Source organism: Lacerta agilis, chromosome 6 (assembly GCF_009819535.1).
Source record: "Lacerta agilis isolate rLacAgi1 chromosome 6, rLacAgi1.pri, whole genome shotgun sequence".
NCBI classification, from domain to species: Eukaryota; Metazoa; Chordata; class Lepidosauria; order Squamata; family Lacertidae; genus Lacerta; species Lacerta agilis.
This window is the reverse complement of record NC_046317.1, coordinates 52,700,150-52,721,562: the sequence shown is the minus strand read 5'-3', so window position 1 is coordinate 52,721,562 and position 21,413 is coordinate 52,700,150. Positions and strand designations below refer to the sequence as shown.

General features: G+C 43.6%; 1 protein-coding gene across 1 annotated transcript in view; it reads left to right on the top strand.

The window, feature by feature from the left end:
- The first annotated feature begins 5,030 nt into the window (after positions 1-5,030).
- The window catches only part of TFEB (transcription factor EB), a 66,937-nt gene continuing 50,554 nt past the window's right edge, over positions 5,031-21,413 (top strand). Inside the window, exon 1 of the mRNA XM_033152681.1 lies at positions 5,031-5,315. The gene's annotated coding sequence lies outside the window, so the exon portion shown is untranslated. The remainder of the gene's footprint in view (positions 5,316-21,413) is intronic.

The following is a 21,413-nucleotide window of genomic DNA, read 5'->3' as shown; positions in this document are numbered from 1 at the left end:
CAACAGATTGGGAACTGTGGGTGTAAATACACATGTGAGAATCAATACCCTGCAGCACATTGCTTTCAATGCACACACTTCCCCATTCCTACATTAGATGGGGTTGCTCACTCATATGCACAGCTGAATTAGCACCCTTTAAAAAGTAATGAACAGCAACCCATTGCTTGTGTTCTCGGTCTCTAGCAAGTAATATGTGTGCAGAAATGTATTTAGCTTAGCAGATTCCCCTTGTTGGATTGGATTGGCAACTTGCAGACTCACTCAGCCCATACAGAAAGATAATGACGGTGCATTGCAATATTGCCACCTAGTGGGCCTTGATCTAGTTGACCAGAACATAAGGGCAGTGGCTCATCTAAGCCAGTGTATTGCTCTCACAGTGCCCAACTAGATACCTATGGGAAGATGCAAACAGGACCTGAGCATGACATGACTCCTCTTTCAGGGATATTCAGAAGCAGAGCAGTAGTCATTGTTAGTCCCATCCTCCATGAACTTGTCTAACCATCTTTTAAAGCCATCCATGTTGGTGGCCATCACTGCCTCATGTGGGAGGGAGTTCCATAGTTTAACAATACACTGCATGAAGAAGTATTTTATTCTGTCTGTCCTGAATCTTCCAACATTCAGCTTCATTTTATTTCCCTGAGTTCTAGTGTTACAAGAGAGCGAGCTAAACTTTTCTCTAACCACTTTCCTCACACCACACATAATTTTATAAACTTTTATCATGTCACATCTGGTATGCCTTTCCCCTAACCTAAAAAGCCCCAAATGCTGTAGCTTTAAAGAGCGGGTTTTTTGTGGGCAAAGCTCAAGGGCAAAAAAAATGAGAGCACTTAGCCACTGAGTTTTAAAGTGTACACCTGTGTCTAGAAAGCGCAGGGCCAAATGTTAAGTGTCAATAAGCTCTTACATCTCACACCCCTTTTTTGGCATATATTTTGAATATGGTGTAATAGATACTGCAACAACCAGTTGTTAATATACCCTACCTGTTTCTTTGGGGACCATAGACTAACCTGATACACATTCATTTTTTAAAAAATGTATCCTACAAAACCAGCTAATTTAGGTTCTTGCGATAGCTGTCTCAGTGGTGGTGGTGATGTGTGAATGGGCTACTGCGAGAACAGGATGCTGGACTTAATGGGCCATTGGCCTGATCCAGCAGACACTTCTTATGTTATTATGAGGAAGAGGGAAGCAACTGGCTAGCGTTACTACTAGGTGGTAAGTGGGAAGGCATCATTCACATTTTGAGAGCCAGACCAATTCCTTCTTGCATCATATCTATTCAATCCAGAGGTCAAAAGAGGCTCCAGGATTGAACCCTGATTCAGATTAAGCACAGATAAAAACAATAGCTATTATTTAAGCAATTGATTCCCCATTAAGCACATGTGCTGGTCCCAAGGGTAATCCAAGAAGCGAGGTCCACGTCCGGTCCGGGGTCCAAAGGGTCAGCGAGGAGTCAGTCCGGCAAAGCCAAGGCAGGATCACAGGGCAGGAAACCAGGCAAGGTCAGGAACAGGATCACAGGCAGAAATCTGGCCAACAGCAACGTTGCTCCCACAACCTGGGGCAGGGTCCGACAGCCTTTTATCTCTGACGAGGTAATGGCCAGTCCCGATCCCCTGACGACTCACCACCCTGTCTCGCCCGAATGTGAGCACTCCTCCTGCAAGTACTCAGGTCTCTCCTCCTCTCAGACCGGAGTCTCTGCAGCTCGGGAGATGCCGGTAGGTTACTAGACCCCGGGGCAGCCTCAGCCTCTCCTGACCCAGCCGGTAGTGGAGCAGTGATGACCCACCTGACGGCAACGAGGTATTCCCCGCATCTGGAGCCAGGACAGGCTCAGGCCCCCCGACTCGGCCCAGCTGGTGCTTGTTGCAGGGAAACCTGTGCAGACTGGGGTTCTTCAGGATCAGGCCCCATACTTGGTTCAGATGATGCCTGAGGCAGAGGATCTGGTGAAGGCTGAGAATCCTCTGGTTCCGAGCCCGAGCCCGAGTCCCAGGCCATCCCATTCGCTCAAAAATGGGCTTTCCTGGAGGAGATGCCTAGAACAAGTGGCACATGTTTATCATTGGAGGACATGGACTAAGATACTAAGATACAGAAGTCTGGGAAATTGAGGCAAATTAATATTAACTGCATGGGTGACTTGTCCAAAGCACAAAGTGATTGCCATTATACACAAGGGTTTGAACCTCGGCTTCCCACATTTAAAACTAGCACAGTCCACTGGCTCCACAGTTGGGGAGGGAGTGAAATAAACAAGCATACTAAATACCCATTCAGTATCTTTGTTGTTGTTTTTTTCACTCCCCCCCCCAACTGTGGAGCCAGTGGATGACCTTGAAGGAAACTGAATGGAAAATACGCAAGTGAAACATTGCCTCATTCCTGTGCCCAAAGACGTGTAGCACACAGCACACGCCACCTCTTTTCTTCCAACTTTTGGTGTATTATTATTTCTTACTATTAGCTGGTTGGCAATTTACCTACGAGGTCTCCCACAAATCTCTGGAATATCTCCATCCCTCACTTGAGAGGCGGGCCACGGATTTAAGCAACACTGAGTCACACTTTAGGGTTTCAAAGCTTCTCCAGGTGTCTCAGTTACTGGCACGGGTAGGCATTCATGTACCTTTGGTGCTTTTGAAGTTTATCACAAGCCAATAGAGGTTGCCACTCCTGTTCATTAGTCCTTTCCTTCATCCATACATGTGAATGACATCCACAACTTCATTGCAACACATATATAACTCATGATAGGAGAATTTGTTGAAATGGGCTGTTAGGAGGAGAGGATATGCTCCATAACACAGGAATTTACCACAGGGATGAGATATGCTTTCATACATCCACCTAATTGCTAGCATTGAAGAACTCCTGCATAGTGCTGCTGATCTGAGATCCTTGCTTATAGGGACACAATGATAATTCCGTCTTTTTACTGAGATGTTGTGGCTGGATTATATACAGCCGTTATGAGGGCTAAATCAGTCTGCGAATGAATTTGAGTTGACTAAGTCTCATATACAGTATAAATAAAAATGGTAGTTCTGAAGGTGTGTGTGTGTCGGGAGGGGGGGAATATGTCCCTTGTTTTTAGATGATGTGAATATATGCTCCATATAGTGTGATGGAGAAGACAGAATGCCTCTTCTATGGTGCCTTTAACCTACAGTGTGTGTGTGTGTGTGTGTGTGTGTGTGTGTGTGTGTGTATATATATATATATATATATATATATATATATATATATATATATATATATATAATAACTTGACATCCAATTAATACATGACACTTTTAAAGCAGTTAAAATGCTTTAAATTGATTACTCTAACTGAAAGATTATATAATTCAGCCCTAATGGTTATACATTGTCATTCACTGTGCATCACTGTAATTAGAAGCACCACTTCTTATAATCAATGGCTCAGTAACAATTTTGGAATGTTGCTGCTGTGGTTACTCATTCATGATACTCATCTTAGGAAATTATCTTCCTGTCTTTTTTGGTTCCCACGAACAAGGCAAAATCACAACAACCTGCCCCTCTTAGTTGCTCCCAGTACCTCCTCTAGTGGCACAAATGCCATGCCAAGAGACCTGTGCTGTGCTGTGAAGCCCAGCTGGTCAGCTGATGATCTGGCATCATCATGATGTTGGGTGATTTGACAGGTGAGTAGCTATGCCCAGTTGTCAAATTGGGGGCTATAAAAGAGTTAAGGATCTGGCCTGTAACCAAATCAAGTCCCCCATCCTTGATCATTCTAAACAATTGCCATTCTGTGGCCATGATTTTAGATAGAGTGTAACTGTACTTGTAAATGCTCACAGGATTGGCACATTTGATCTCTCCCCAACTCTTAAAAGAACTTCTCGAGAGAATATATTATAAAAAATATATTATATGAACAGTTTGCATTCTCACCTTTTCCTGTGCAATTTATAACAACTAATTCTGAACTCATGTATTTCAACCTCAAGGTTATAAGCAGATATTTCTTGGAGAAAGGAAAGTTTTCCACTACCCTATTGGTGTATAGTGATTAGAGCAGGGGTCAGCAAACTTTTTCAGCAGGGGGCCGGTCCACTGTCCCTCAGACTGTGTGGGGGGCCGGACTATATTTTGAAAAAATAATAATGAACGAATTCCTATGCCCCCCCCAAATAACCCAGAGATGCATTTTAAATAAAAGGACACATTCTACTCATGTAAAAACACCAGGCAGGCCCCACAAATGACCCAGAGATGCATTTTAAATAAAAGGACACATTCTACTCATGTAAAAACATGCTGATTCCTGGACTGTCCGTGGGACGGATTTAGAAGGCGATTGGGCCAGATCCGGCCCCTGGGCCTTAGTTTGCCTACCCATGGATTCAGAACTAGGACCTGAAAAACCAGGGTTCAAATTCTCACTCATCCATGAAGCTCACTGAGTCTCAGTTAACCTACCTCATAGGGTTGTGTGTTTCAAATGAGGACCATGTATGTCACATTGCGCTCCTAAGAGAAAGATGTGGGATATAAATGCAATAAATAAGCAAGTAAATAAAAACCCTAGGGCACCTTTCCCCTTTTCTCTTCAATCAGATCTCATATTTAAGATTAGGGAGCATCTGTTCTGATCTACAGAGTAGTCTGTGCTTTGAAAGGGAGCTTTTGTGTTGACGATCGTCTCCAAATTGCTTCGGAATGGCAACATATTATCTTTTAAGGAATTAGTTTTTATAAAGTTAACTCATTTCAGTTACAGTATTTCTTAAGCTGCCCTTTTCAAGTCGTGTAACATTCATTTAACAGCAGGGTGGATAACTGAGAGAAAACGAACGCGTAAAGAACACGCAAAACCGCGGCCGCCTGCCTACTGCCGACCCTGCGTGGGCGCTCCCAGGAATTGTTTTGAGAACGAGCGCGATTCCGCTTGGGAGAGGACTTCTCGAGAACTACATTTCCCGGCAGGCTACGCAATAGGGGGCGTGGCCAGCCATGGTTGAGTGCTGCCCTCTCTTGGGTACATCTAGGAAGTTGAAGAGCGAGAAGGTGACAGTAAATGAGGGGGAGGGAGAGCTGTCCGTAAGGGGTCCTGGGGGGGTGAACGCACCCCTGGCAGCGCGCAAGAGAGGATTGCAACAGCTGGAACTACCTGGTGCCAAGAGTCAGAGGAGAGCGGCGGGACAAGCAGAGGGCACCCAAGTTGAGCCGAGTTTGCCAAGTGGCTTGGGAAGTGGCGTGCTTTTCTCCCCCTCCCCTCCAGTGGCTGCGCAGCCGACTCTGACCTTCACGGGAGGGTAAGTACGCCGAGAGCGGGCAGACTCCGGACGCGCGTGCCACTTCCAGGCAAAAAAGCTACAATCACCAGAGGCGCCGTCTGGGGCGGGCAGGCGGGCGTGTGAACTGTCCGCCGAGGTGGCGGCAGCAACACCAGCTGTGTGTGTTGGGGGGGTGGGGGTGGGGGTAAAATAAAAAATAAATAGAAATCCCCCGGCTGAGGTGGTTGGTGGGAGCGAGGCGGGAGAATCCTAAAGGACCCAGCGCTCCGTTTCACCAACGAGGCACGCGAGGTCGCTTTAAGCGGAGCAGGTGGAAGACGGAGAAGGTGTTTAGCCAGAAGGAGAGTGCGGGGGACTGGGGGGGGGGAAGAGACGCGTCGTGGGATCAAGAAGTTTATAATTTATATGTGTAACTTGGGTCGCTGAGAAGAGTAGGCAGGTGGGCGGCAGGGTGAGTCGGGTGGAGGGCAAGCAACTCTCTCCGCCGTCTCTCCCTCTTACTCCTTTGCAAGAGATCAAGCCGGCTTTTGAGCCATCACAGTGTGCTTGGGTCTCGAGTCGTCTCTCGCCACCCCCCACGGGAGGGGGGACGACTCGACGACCCATTGCCGGGAACTGTCAATGTATGTGGGGGGGGGAGGAGCGCGGGGGAGGGGAAAGACGATGGCGGAACCGGAGAAGTCAAGTAGCAAAACAATGGGGGGGGGGGGGGAGGAGAGCCGCTGAACTCCACCCGCTCCAAGGCGGAGAGGGGCGGCGAAGGGCTGCTCGTTTCTGCCCTCCTCTCTCTGCCTTCTCAGCAGCGCCGCCAGGAGCTTAGAGGGGAGCCGCGGGGGCCTCTTACGTAACTGCCGCTGCAGAAAGCCGGGAAACTGCCGGCTGCTCCGAGCGGGGCAGCGGCGGAGTTTGCAAAGTCCGGCGCGGGGGCGGAGTCGGGCTGCGCTGGTTGCTTCGCTCCGTCGGCGCGCTCGGCGGGGAGCTGCGCTTGGGCACGAGAGGCGGGCAATCTCCGAGAGCAGGGCTTGCCTCGTTCTTGGCGCGAGACGGAAGTCCACGATGACAAGCGCTGCAAGGCTTCTCATTAGTTTAATGAGCGCTCATTGTTGTTAATTTCCATGTCCCGGGAAGCTCCCACGTGCGCTGTCAGAAGACGGTGGCGCAAAGGGATACCGGGCGCGTCCTGCGAGCAGCCACCCAGCCCGCCCGCGGCGCTGTTTTGTAGCCGGGCTGTTTCCGCGCAAGTCCGGTGCTGGGAAGAGGCGCCTTGACGTGTCTCCCCATGAAGGCCCTGATCCGAGGCAAGAGGAGATCAAGGCCTGTGGCTTCCTCTAGAGTAGGGTCGCCAACTTTACTGTTTCTGCTGCAGTGCTTCCAGCTGTGGCCCAACCCAGAGAAATAAAATCTCAGGGGTGCCAAATTGAATAAAATATTGGGGGACGGATGGACATGTAACGGAGGGCTGAAAGGACCTAGCCCCCTAGGAGTTGGCTCCTATGCTCAGGAGGATAGGCTTCACCTGCTTAATTTCTAGTCATAGGGCTGCTCTTTAAAAAGTGGAAGAAAGCTTATTTCAAAACTTAGTTCAGCCATCTAAACTAGGCAAATCTGATGATCAGCAGAAGTGTGTGTGTGTGTGTGTGTGTGTAGTATATAGGTATTATATAGAATGGGATATGGTACTCGGCACATTTCTTTGTGTCATGAAAACTTCAGAATTCTGAAAACTGCTTCTTTTCCTGAATAGTTTTGTAGTGACTTTCTGAACACTATGAGGGCAACTGCTCTGAGACCTGGTGACTTTCCCCCCCTTAAAGCACATGGTAGAAAACTGAACAGATGGCCAATGTGTGGATATTCCCTCCCCCTCTGTGCCGTTAATTTCCTCTATCATATTTGTTTGACTTCATGCTTGGCTGCCCTCCATCTCCAGCATGGGGGTTTGAGTGGGGCTGCGTCGACAGGTCTTTGCCAGCTTTTTCTTGGGCCCCTTGCTTTTCTTTCTGTTTACAGATGCTAGATATACAGGTGACTCTGTATCGGACAAGCAGATCTGGCAAATAATGAGAGCGGTCCGTCCTTCAGAGCTCTTATTCCTTGGATGTAAACTCAAGCTGAGTTTTGTCTCTTGAGTTAAAATCCACAGCATGGAGGCTCTGCCTCACCTTAAACGTGAGATGGGGGCTTTTAGGTGACTGAATGTTCGTACCTGGGGTCTTTCATAGACAGGGCCTGGATTTGGCAACTCTAACGGGGCACTTTTATCTTTTTAAGCATTGGCTAGAAGAGGAAAGGTGTTACGCTATCATCTTGCTACAGCAGTGGGAGAAACTGCATTTGATTTCAAAATAAAAGATGACCCAGTTGTCCTACCAAAATGGCCAGAAAAAGCCACAGAGTGAGATTGGCCCCAAATTGTCAAATTTCCTTGTATAAAGGCTTGAGGCAGATAATGATGAAATGCTGTTGGTATGAACGGTCTCTCAGTTCACTTTCACACATGCTTTTTGAATTTTCGGCATCTTTAGCGAGAACAGAAAACCTACATTGGTAAAGCTGCTTATGCCCTTTAAAAGTCCATCTCTTCCACATTTTAAAAATTCTGGCATCAACAGCATTCTCACATGCACACAAAATCAGGCGAGAGAGGCTCAAAGACCCATTTAGTGACATGTGCGACTATGGGTAAAGGAGTCCTTGTCTCTGGCTGCCAGTGCCACTTTAAGGATAGCTAGATCCTGAACCCATAATAAGCTCTCCAAACAGCTGTGCCAATGCATCTTACTGAGATGGTGCACCACTCGTTCTTGTCGGCAGGAGCTAGGAAAAAACACACCATGTGCACCAGGTGATTAATTAGCCAGAAAACATGTGACTGAGGCAACCATTTATTCTTTGTCAGTATCAAAGGAGAAATTCCAAACTACTACAAGGGAAAAGGAGCGGTGACTGTAAATGTTGAGTCATTCAGTGATACGTAGTTGGCAGAGCCTGATTTGATACCACAACGTAAAAACGTGCAGTTGCTTTTCAGCTCAAGTGCATAGGAAGCCTAGTAGTATATATTCAACTCCAGAAGTGATCGCTATGCAAGGCAATTTCTCTCAAGAGAGAAATTAAAGTTTTCAGCAGATGTCCAGGTTCATGTAAACTACAGGGAAAAGTTTACAGTGCCCACCCCTCTATTCTTCTCTGTATCCTCATCCTCTGCACCGTTCTGCTATGTTCTATTACTTCATTAAGTAATTACTTCTATTACTCATACACAAACACACACATAAATATGTTGCCTCTACACATGTAGGCACATATGCTAATAGGCTGGGGAACCTGTGGCCCTCTGGATGTTGTTGGACTCCAGCTCGCATCATCCCCAGCCAGTATGGCCAATGGCCAGGGATGATGGGAGTTTGAATCCAGCAACATCTATAGAACAAGAGGTTCCCCACCCCTCATTTCACATGGAGGGGCCAAAGGTTGGCATTAGCTCATGCGCTCTCTTATCCCCTTGTGCCTGGCAAATCCCTCCCTTCTTTCTTGGTTTGCTGAACTGGCAAACAATGGTTTGCTCTTGTTTTGCCACAAAGGATTATAAACTGGGATGGGATCCTGGTTTGCAGGCCAAGCACAAAGATGGGGGATGAAGAAACAATTGAGTTGAAGGGTCCAGTCTGGCTTCCCCCAACAAAGCCAAATCACGGATAAGCATTATGTTTGAACCATCATTTATTCAATGTTCGTAAGTGCAGCTTGTGAGTGTCTGAAAATATGCCTTGTTTTCTGGCTACGATAAGTTAAAAGTATGTGTCATGCCAGGGAGATTCTCATTACCACCTTCCCCATATTACTTTGCGGTTCTTGGGGTTGCAGTGTGCCTGGACTGTTCTCCACCATGGCCTCAGATTGTGGATGAGGCCATCATTTTCCAGCAACGGTCATAGGGATGTATTTACATTAAAGTAATAATTCCCTCTATTTCCAAAGTTTGGAGCTGAGTGTGGATACAGTCAGAAATTCAAAATGGCACCATCCACATACAGTATCAGCAGTTTGGGAGGATCCTCAAGATTTATAAAAGTACCAAAAAAAAAATCACTAAGAGGGACCTTACTTGCCCTCCTCAAGTTTTAAAACAGCCAAATGAGTACTGAACATGCTTGGATGGACATGGAATGCTGGCTGACTGGTGTGTGTGTGTGTGAGAGAGAGAGAGAGAGGGAGAGAGAGAGAGAGAGAGAGAGACCAGAAAACAGAGGGGAGCATATGGAATGGCATATCCTGAAAAGGGGCATGGTTTGCCAAAACAAAAAAGAGGATCATTCCATGCTGCAACATTTTGTTGCTTTGGTTATTCTCTGGTATCAGGATATCCCTGCTTTGTGATCTATGAAACAGATGCGGTGGTTTCACTATATAACTTATTTAAGAGGTACTAAAGAGAATGTGATATTCATTCTTTGTAAGCACATAGATATAATTTCCATAGTATGTATTAGTGATGCTTTCCAAGTGACATTGGGTGGCTAAAGTCCAGGAATTCTTCTTATCAGCAGGAAGCTGCAAGAGGGTGTGAATCTAGTTTCTTTTCCCCCCTTCCATGTGCCTTTGTTTTCATTCTATAGCAGCATTGCACATAGTGACGTGCTTGAAATTTGGACTTGGTTTTCCCTTCCTTACCTAAGATTTATGCAACGGACAAAAAGAGCTTGGCTAAGCACCCCCACCCCCGGTGTTTCTCACCATTGTATTTTTTTAAAAACTAGGGAAGAACCATATTGCGGGAAGTCTATCTTCTGTCCTGGTTATTGCTGCTGCTGTTCTCTGGTGGTGGCCATCCTTTATTAAAGTTTCAGAACTTCGGGATCCTATGCAATTTAGGGCTCACTTCTGAAATGAGGGGTAGTTGTTAAGGTTTAGAACAGGAGTAGGCAACCTAAGGTCCATGGGCCGGATCCAGCCCAATCACCTTCTCAATCTGGCCTGCGGACAGTCCGGGAATCAGCGTGTTTTTACATGAGTAGAATGTGTCCTTTGATTTAAAATGCATCTCTGGGTTATTTGTGGGGCCTGCCTGGTGTTTTGACATGAGTAGAATGTGTGCTTTTATTTAAAATGCATCTCTGGGTTATTTGTGGGGCATAGGAATTCGTTCATTATTTTTTTTCAAAATATAGTCCGGCCCACCACATGGTCTGAGGGATGGTGGACTGGCCCACGGCTGAAAAAGGTTGCTGACCCCTGGTTTAGAATAACCGGCAAATCTCTTCAGACATCTGGCCTGATATGCCTTATAAAGTGCTTTGTAATTCTGGGATATATTATGGATTTCACCTTGACAGAAGAAGTCTAGGTAGAGGCAGCAAATGAATGACAATTGTGCACACACACTAATAATCCAGAAATGCCCTGGGAATGCTGTTATGTAGGGCTGCCGTACGCCCGGCAACCCATGTTGGCAGTGTCATTTTTGCCGCTCAACAACTTTTGTTGGCAACCCTATTAACCCTGGTAACTTAATTGCCTTTAATGTGTGACACACAACAGAGAGACACAAAACTGTTTTGATCCACTAGCTGGAGCAGTGCTAAGGTTGCAGCAAACACTGTTGCAGTGATTCCAACATGAAATTTACATCACTAGTGCTGTATAGGCTTTGGTGCAGCCTTCCCCAGCTTTTGTTCATTGCTTTAATGGCATTAGCTGAGTTTTCCAGAGTTGCTTAGTAGCTACCGCTGTATAGAGTATGTTTTTGGCAAGAAGCCTATGAACTGCTGACTTAGACATGAACATGGCATTTTGGAGTAAGTCATGCTAAGCCTCTCTGCAAGGAGCTGCAGCAGCGGCTCCAGAAACTCAAGAATTTGTCACAGGGCAGTCTTTTCCTTAGAGACATTTAATTGTTTATGAACATGATGGCTGAGGTTCCACAGAAAACGTGTTATCAATGCCGTGTTTGATTATTGTAGTGGTCTTTGTTACCGAAGAGCTTGCTCACACAATCAGGATTCAGTTTTGACACATAAGGCTTAACATGGCTTATGCTTCAGTTAGTTTTGTAATGTGTAACCTTCATTGCCTAAAAGACTACTTCGCATTAGAAATAAATTGTCCCCAGATTCTCTTCCATATGAATAAGGGTAAGCTGCTAACATAAATAGCAGGAGTGAGACTGAAAACTGATTGACCCCTCTCACGTGTAAAAAGGGTACATACAGATACATACATCGTGATCCACATTCATCTCTTTTCAGTCAAATACACAACCTTGCTAAAAGGTTCATTCTTGGGAGCAGCAGGTGCTTCCTACTTCCAGTAGAAGTTGGTTGTGTGAATACTGATTGGTTAGCTTTTGTGACAGTCAAAGCAACTCTCCCAACACCCGCTAAAAATAAAATAAAAATACACACATGATTGGCTTGAAAAAGCAAAACTGAATAAATATTTAACTGGATAAATATTTCAGATGGAAAATAAAATAAAATATAAGTCTGCCTGAAAAATAGCAGAGGGTTGAAAATGTGTGTTTATGTACATCATTATAATAGTGTAATTTGAAGGGACAGCTGAAGAGGAAATGGTGGGCTCTTCCAGACGACCTGTATATTGAGTATTCATCCTGATTTGCTTGCACAAAGCATACATGGAGGTTAGAGTATATCCAGTCTTCATTGAGCACGGGGCCTGATGCGGCCCAATCACCTTCTAAATCTGGCCCATGGACAGTCCAGGAATCAGCATGTTTTTACAATAGTAGAATGTGTCCTTTTACAGTCGTACCTTTCACTGAGGTTACGTCCGCTTCGGGTTACGTACTTTTCGGGTTACGTACTCCCATAACCCGGAAGTGTTTCTCAGTGCACGCGCAATCCGTGCATGCGCAGAAGCGTTTTGCGCGGTTCACGCATGCGCAAAGTGCGATTTTTGGGTTACGTACTTTTTGGGTTACGAACGGCAACCCGGAACCAATTAAGTTTGTAACCCGAGGTACCACTGTATTTAAAATGCATCTCTGGGTTACTTGTGGGGCCTGCCTGGTGTTTTTACATGAGTAGAATGTGTGCTTTTATTTAAAATGCATCTCTGGGTTATTTGTGGGGCATAGGAATTCATTCATTCCCCCCCCCCAAATATAGTCTGGCCCCCCACAAGGTCTGAGGGACAGTGGACTGGCCCCCTGCTGAAAAAGTTTGCTGACCCCTGGCATAACTGTTATACAACAATGAGCTCTCACCTTGATCCGCTTGTGGGGTGTTCACATGGCTTCCCATTAGTCATTTGTTCATTTCACGCTTTTCAGTGTATTTCTCCATCACTTTCCAAACTGCAAAACGTGAGTTAATTTTTGCTTAAAACAGATTTATTTTTTGTGCTAGGGCAACATCCTTTTAATCCAATTTAACTGCAGAAACCAATCTAACTGTGCTTGAATCTCTCCTGCAAAATTGTGACAGACTGGAGGCACCCGGTTCTGCCATTGCGTGGGGCAACAACACAAAGAAGTTTAAAAGAGGCTGCCGCAGTGAGTAAAGAGCCCTGAGTCTTTAGGTGAATTTCACTAGCATTCAATCAGTCACCAAAAGCAGGTTGCACATGCAAGTGAGGGAGCATTTTTGTTCAGCCCTACTTTTCATTGGAGATGTGGGAACTTGAATTTGGGACATTTTTCAAGTAAATTATGCACTCTGCCAGTTAGCTGCACCCACTGTGACTTCTATAAAGAACTAAAGTATTTAAACCTATGGCAATAAGGAATATATCTGTTTGACATGGTAGAGAGAGAGAAAAAATTAATTGGCTGGCATTTAATTACTACTACTACTACTAGATTCAGTTAGTAGCCGTGTTGGTCTGATGCAGTCGAAATATATAAAAAATAATAATAAAATAATAATAATTGTCCAGTAGCACCTAGAGACCAACTAAGTTTGTTCTTGGTATAAACTTTTGTGTGCATGCACACTTCTTCAGCATGCACACGAAAGCTTATACCAAGAACAAACTTAGTTGGTCTCTAGGTGCTACTGGACAATTTTTTATTTTTCTATATATTATTATTACTGTAAGATTGTGAAGTTCAAGTTGTGTCCTCTTCATACAGTTTAGTGCCTGCCAGGCAATGAGTTTCGTGAGCCACAAAAGCATAGCTGTTGCACAATATTCTGATGTCTTCTCCTCAAGAATGTGATTATCTTTCTGAGATACCCAGCATTCAAAGCCACAATCTAGTGTGACTTGGAAAAATACCATTCTTTTCTCAAGTAGCAGAGCCCAGCACCAGCCCTACCATTAAGCAAAGTGAGCCACTGCCTCAGGTAGCAGATACTGAGGGACAGGGAAGGCTACCCATTCCGTTATGTAAGAACAGAACGCTGACAGTATAACACCAAGGGGAGTAACTGGCATGTCAGTTAAATGATAGATAAGCCCTTGATTTAAACTGATCCTTTCAATAGATAAGTTATTAAAATTCAGGCTTATTTGATGAACACTGGGGGAAAAGAATACATCATTTGGCGGGTGTTGCTTTCAGTAAGTGCAATATTAGCTGGGTTTTTTTTATATTGGAACAGCACCAAAATATTTGAACTAAAATTAGAATAAAGGAAATTAAGGGGATTGGCTGAAGTTCTGCTGAAGCTCAGTGACAGACCTTGGATGAAAACACAAGCTTCCTGTGTGTGCGCACCAGTGTGATGCCTTGTGGCTGGCTACACCCCACTATTTTCATGGCCCCACATACTGGCATTGCACGAGGCCAGCAATGGGTTTTTCTGGTTTTGTAAGAATCCCAAACACAGAAAGTGCAACAGAAGTGGTTGAGTGGTTCTTTTCTGAGGATGAGTCATATATTTGGTTATGATGGCTGCTTATATACACTTTCCAAATGTACTTTGTTTTGCGCTGGGAAATTTGCGGGGAACTTTACAGCAGCAAAAGCTGCAGGATTCACAATGAGACAGCACTACAGGGTTTTAAGTTTAGGGTGAGGAAATGCAGCAGGAGAAGCTGAACTGCTGTAGAGCTGCTGCCTTGGTAATTACTGCTATTAGTAATAGAATTAATTAATTAATTAATTAATTAATTAATAGTACAACTGGGAAGGGGGGAAGGGATGGAGAGAGTATAAGCAGGCAGCTTGATTCTTTAAATAGGAGAACTGTCCATGTTGTCCTAGCCACACAGCTAATCCTTGGCTGTTGCAACTCATGTTATCCACATTATATCAACCCACATGCCTGAGGTGCCACTAGAATTCAAGGAAAGCGGTGACAAAACTCAGGTAGCTAGCAAGTGAGCCATGCCACATGTTCTGGGGAGATCACATGCTCGTGTCTTTTTTATTACCATATTACTTTCTAAAATATACTTTAATGAGAAATAGGAAATATATTAATTTCTAAGGATTTAGATTAAAAAATTCTTTACAATTCTGTAAGTGATTGAGTATAACTGCAGTGAAAAGGCTTTAAATAATTCTAGTTGATGTTTCACATATGTAGAAGACAATAGATTCTCAAAGTGTTAATTTCTTTGTCCCTTGACTAGACTGTTTCCGTCAATTTTTATCATTGTGGCAAAAGACCAAATTTTATTAAACCACTTTCTGTTGGAGCTGTCAGAGGATGCCATTTGTCTGCTTTCATTATTTGGACAGCGGTTAGCATACTCCTAATAATTTTTTTGTGTTCTTTCTGTTAGACCCTTCTTAGCTTCCAGTAATTTATCTAGGAAAAATGATAGACAGCTTAAGCAGAAAAATCTCTATGCAATGTACACAATAATTATCAATAAAACAGTGATGGAAAACATTTTATCTGTGTTTTAACATACTGTGTAGTGCACCTTCCCCCAGTGTTTTGAAAGCCTTTAAATGTTTTCTTTCTGCTGCGTCCAGTTTGGTGATCTTGTTTCATTTCACCTTTGTCAGGTGTTCAGAATCAGGTTTACTCAGGTACCCTCATAGCTTGCCTGGGCCTCATTTCCCCCCATACTTAATGCTGAAACACCTACTTTTCAAAGGGGCCATTCTGTAAACAAGACAGCAGAGAATCATGGACGTGGCATCAAAGTAGACTCAAATGGGTGGGCAATTCATTCCCGACTCTGTTACCTGCTGACCCGCCATACAAGGGATTTCCCCTTTCGGTGCATCTGTTTCCCCTTCAGTTATTTGAGTTGGATGCATGAAGAGAGGAGGCTTGTGGGCTCTGTATTTGAGCAAAGGATCCCAGAATTGTACTATGGCAACCGACATGCATAATGAATAGGTCATGCTCCATATAGGCTTATATGCCTTCTGTGGAAATACTTCCATCCAATTAATATAAAATTTGCACAGCAACATGGAAAAGAATGCAACAGATCCACGGCTAAGTGTATTAGTTTGTTCCATTCATAGAAATTTCATGATCACGTATAGTATACCAGGGTTCCCCCCCCTTTTGTTTTCTTCTAAAGATGTGCACTTTATATTTTAGGCATATAGAATTCCCCCCCCCCAAGTGTGAATGTGTTTGAAAACATTTATTATCACTCCCGAGGATAGGCTGTAGTCCCTTGTTGTGTATAAAGGTAAAGGTAAATGTACCCCTGACTGTTAGGTCCAGTTGCGGACTCTGGGGTTGCGGCACTCATCTCACTCTATAGGCCAAGGGAGCCGGTGTTTGTCCGCAGACAGCTTCCGGGTCATGTGGCCAGCATGACTAAGCCGCTTCTGGCGAACCAGAGCAGCGCACAGAAACGCCATTTACCTTCCCGTCGGAGCGGTATCTATTTATCTACTTGCACTTTGATGCGCTAGGTGGGCAGGAGCTGGGACTGAACAATGGGAGCTCACCCCGTCACAGGGATTCAAACTGCCAACCTTCTGCTTGGCAAGCCCTAGGCTCTGTGGTTTACACCACAGTGCCACCTGCATCCCACTCTTATTGTGTATACTTGGCTGCAAAATTAGTTTTGTTGCTATGTAATCAAGGCCACAGAGAGGAGACATGAAATCCAGGGCAAAACACAGGGTTGCAGCCAACGTGGTACGAGCAGAGTTGCACTTGTGCAACAGGACTTCCGTTTCCTCTCCTCCAATGATTTGACAATGGGGTTTTTTTGGGGGGGGGAACTGGAGGGGACAGAATAGGAAGTTCTGTTCCACTCATGGAAGATATTGATGTTAACAGAACTGCAGTGTCCAAGCACATAGAATAGCAATATAATAAATGTATGTGAGAAGAAGAAGCTATAGATGTTTGGAGGCCATCACTTTTTCTAGACCTCCATTTGTTACTTAAAATCAGGTTGGTTTCTAATAAGATTGTGCTTACCCACAACTTGATAATGAATGAGAGGAGCCAACCTGGAATGTGTTACTGAGACCTGGGTGGGTGAGCTGGCTGGGGTAGACCTAAACCGTTGTGCTCACCTGTGTGCTTGATGTAGCGTCAACATAGGCTGGAGGGGTGGGGAGGGTTTTCTGTAGTCTGTAAAGATTCCATTGCCAGGAGACCTCTCCATTCTCTGAGGGCCTGAATCTGATATCCAGCCCAAGAGGTAGATTGTGACCGCTGCTGGTGTACCGTCCATTCTGCTGCTCAGCAGCCTCCCTGACTGAATAGACTTCCAGGCAATCAGCGTACAGTTTTCGATAGGGCTTTCTCACAATCCTGGACTTTAATTTTTTTTTAATTGAAAAGCCAGATCTCTTCACACATTGCTCCATGGTGTCCATCTGTTGGATATGTTCCACTGAATAACATGACTTCTTTGTATAAAATGGCTGAACCAATATGCTGGGGGTACAGCTTTGTGGGGTCACAGAACAATTGCCCACTGCACCCTTGTGTGTAATGTATGTAATCAGTCCCAGATTTATGTATAAGCTAAACAAGCTATAGCTTAGGGCCCCACTCTCTTGGGGGCCCCAACAAAATTTAAAGGGGGAAAAACCTGGATGTACATTTCCAAAATAAAAGATAAGAAACAAATAAAATAACAGCTGCATACAGCAAGAGTATTTTTGTGTTGTGTATTTATTAGGTCCATAAATTACCATATAGCATATATTCAATACAAAAAACAGCGGCAATTTGTTGTTGACAAAGGACAGCTGGACATATAAAGGGCCCTATTACCTTCAGTAGCTTAGGGCCTCATTAAACCTAAATCCAGCCCTGTATGTAATAGCACCAACATTCCCTCCTTGCTAGTTCATAGTGACTTCTGTTCTTAATTGGGGAACAATGCACAGGTCATTAATATGTTACTTCAAAGAACTGAGTGTTCTTGATCAAAAGATTCCACAACTTAAGAGAAGTGAATAATATTGACCGCTAGGACATTCCTAGCTCTTCCTGACTACTTTGGGCACTTGACTCTTTTGACCTCTGAACCAGGAACTTCCCTTAGAACTTTTAGAAAGAGAAACAGTTTTGAAGATGGCATATATAGAATTAACCACTAGGGATGAGGGAGAAACTCAGTTCACTTCACTTTTTAATGTGAGCTACCTAACTATCACTCCCTGAAACTGTATTTGGACTAAAATGCACCTATACTTTGAAATCAGCAATTTTTGAAATTTTGCAGTGCAATTCTCAGAGTGAATAGTTGGCGCAAAAATGTGTACATTAGTGAAAACAACATACAAAAAATATTAGGGGGAATTGCATGCAAAAATACATATGTTGAGACAAATATGAACTTAAATGCTGATGAATTTTCGTGAGAACATTTTGTTATTATTTTCATTGCAAACTGATGTGGAAATGTGCTGAACTGAATTTTGCGTTGGATACATGAGACATCTGAAACTGACAGATTCATCCATCCCTATTAATCACACCATCTATATTCCCCTTGGCACTGAATGGTGTTTTAACTGTACCTCTTTGCTATGAGGCTAAGCCCTACCAGAGACGGAAACCAGAAACATAACCTGGAGAGTACTGAGGCAAGCCAATTCCCTCATTCCTTGTGGAATTTGAGTTCACTGGCCCGGATTTCACAGGAGTGGGTCATAGAAATCCAAAATGTTTGAAAGGTTTTCATTGAATGCTGCTTTAATATTCATTCCTCCATTATCTTCTGCAGTAGAAAGACCATGGGAGTGGTTCTGGTTTACAAAGAGTAGAATTTCACAAGAGTAGAACTTCCATATTTGAACGGTTGCAAATAGCTAAAAAAGGAAAGGGCTGTTGTTTTTAAAAGAACTGTGAATAAAACTAGTTTTATTTCCTTATTTTAAAAATAAAATTGAGACTCAACATTAAGTTGCAATTGCAGTATCTCATGGTAGTTAGAATTGCAGAATCATTGTTTCGTGTGAATTTCCTCCACTATTCTGCAGAATGCAGGGGATCTCAACTAGCTAATTGCCATTGCTAATGTTGTGATATAAATGCCAGCCCCAAGTAACCTCTTTCTAATAATAAATTATTATTAAATAGTAAATATTCAATAAAATGAATATTTAGTAAATATTCTCATGATAGCCTGAGAGAGAAGTAAAAATGTGTACCTTTGTGACAACAAGCTAATTTATTGATGTAGAAACCGTACGGCCTAGAGTAGAAATAAGAATACAGTTGTGTGCATCATGCATTCATCAAAACCTTAATTATTATAATAAATTTGTTGAATTTATACCCCTCCATTCCACCCAAGGAAACTGGGGCAGCAAACAGATACACAATTTAAAAACAAAAACAAAGCAAAACATTGTAAAACAGTCAAAGCATTCTAAAAATAATTACAATTAAAAGCTTCTAAAATATTCTAAAACCAATGCAAAGGGAAGATACACATTTTAATAACTCTGCAATGAGAAACTGCTTAAATACACATTGCATGTCAAAATACTTTTGAGTTAAAATGTTAGTCATCCAATAATAACTGGGGTTGCAAGGGGCAGTAGTCTTCTGTCACCAGATGCCTTGGTAAACAGGAATGTTTTCAAATAAATTTCCTCCTGAATGTTAATAATGATGGAGACAGGCACACCTCACTAGGGAGGGCATTCCATAACTGGGGAGCCACCCCTGAAAAGGCCCAGTCATGGGTTTGTGCCACTGGGTGACCCGGGTGGCCTCAATGGATGCTTTTAGGGTGCAAGGGCAAGGAGGTGCTGTAACTCAGGGCTGGGGCATTTTTAAAGGCTAAGGGCCACATTTCTCATGGGCAATTTTATGGGGGCCGCATTCCAGTGGTAGGCGGAGCCAGAAGCAAAAGTGGGAGGGGGATATGGATCTTACCTTTGTACAGTAGGTTACATTTCAGCCACACAAAAGTGAGAGATTCTATGCAGACCTTCCTCTCCGTCCTCAAAAGTTTCCATTCAGGTAAGCAAGAAGATTTATCACAGTTCAAGGACACATTCCAGCCAGGTAAAATCACACAAGGGTGTAGAGGAGGGGCCCAGTAAGAGGTGTGGCCAGGACAGTCTCAAGGGCCAAACAGAGGCATGTAGGGCTGCATTTGCCCCTCTGGGCCTGTGGTTCTTTACCCCTTATGTAACTAAATCTAGGCTCGGAGTTGTACTGTACCAGCGAATAGTAGTGAGATTTAGAAGCTTGAGGCCTACAGATGGGTCTTCAAGGCACATCCGTAGTCTTCCTGCCTAAAGGTGGGTTTTGTGATGATCAAAAGCTTGTTACTCTTATCAGCAAAAACGTGATAAGCATGCAGTCAAAGGTCACTCTCAATCTACTGTGGTTTGTTTGATTTTCTGGGACTAGCACAGCCGGACCATTGGGGGGGGGGGGAATAGATTTAGTGATCAAGTTCATTTTATTGGGTGAGAAAATTGTCCAGCTTCCTAAGTCAACACAAATCTCATCAGCGTTAGGCTTTCCTCCCATGACAAAAACCTTAGTGGCTTAAATGTTTGCTTCAGGAAGCCATATGACACAGGATGGGTGAAACTGTTTTTTGGCATTGTGGGTGCCGAAAGGAAGCCCATCCCTGTTGTTCCCCATAGCTGAGGCTAGTTTTCCAAAGCAAATAGGAATGGCTGTTTAAATACTGTCTCCTATGAACAGTGGGATTATGGAAAAAAAGCTAATGATTTTTCTTTCTTTCTTTTCTTTTTAATTTGTATACCGTCTTTCTATCTTACAATACTCAAGGCGGTTTACAAGCTGAAGAAACAAAAAAATGTACATCTTATAACAATCTAATGCAATACAAAAATGTGATAATAAAACATAACTTTAAAATAGGCAACCTACATCAAAAAGTAACATTCAACAATCATTAGAATAGTATTAAATAATAATAACATATAAAAATTAAACAGAAATCCACTCAACACTTACAATAAATAATTTCTACACTATGATCAATAAAACAATGGCAAGCCACAGTACATAAAATAATACAATACAAATTGAGAAGCAGAGACTAGAGGGTGGGGCAAGGCAAGTGGAAGGAGGCCTTGCCTAATGGAGTCTCTCCTCTCACATGATGGGAGAAGTCAAGTGTTGTTTTGAGGTGGTATGAGCTCCATTTGGGGTAGCTTCTTTCTGAGGTGTTTTTTGCTGTTACTGCAATGAATTGCCAATGATTAAAATAGAGCTTTCCTACTTCTTTTTTTTAAAAACTGATTAAAGGACCTCTGGCAGGCCCTGGTTTTTCTGTTCATGAGCTGACAGTGTTTTAACACGAGTCCACATTTAAAATTGCCTTGTGGGATCAGACTCGGTTCCCTCTTGGCCCGCTTTCTGTTCTGAGTTCCAACCTGATGCCTTTATGTAGAAGCTCATTTTGATAACCATTTTTAAAGGGCTCTAGCTTACAAAGGCATTGCCACGTATTGTGGCAGGGAATTCCACAAGGTAGCTTTCCCATTTTTGTGAAAGAGTACTTCTGTCCGTCCTGAACTTGGTACAAAACACCTTTTTTTGTGTGGCGCTGAGCTCTTGCATCACAAGAAAGAGATTCCCTTTTCTTTTTGTGGGTCTTTCTCTTTCTGTATGGGTATTATTTAGGAAAATGCAGGAACAAAAGCAGACAGCTTGATTCTTAATGCCTGAAGATTTTTGTGGGTTGCAGCATAAATGAAACTACCATAGTAAAGTTTGGCCCTGCTACAAAGATACAACTGAGGTCAGGTCTGCCACCATAATGGAC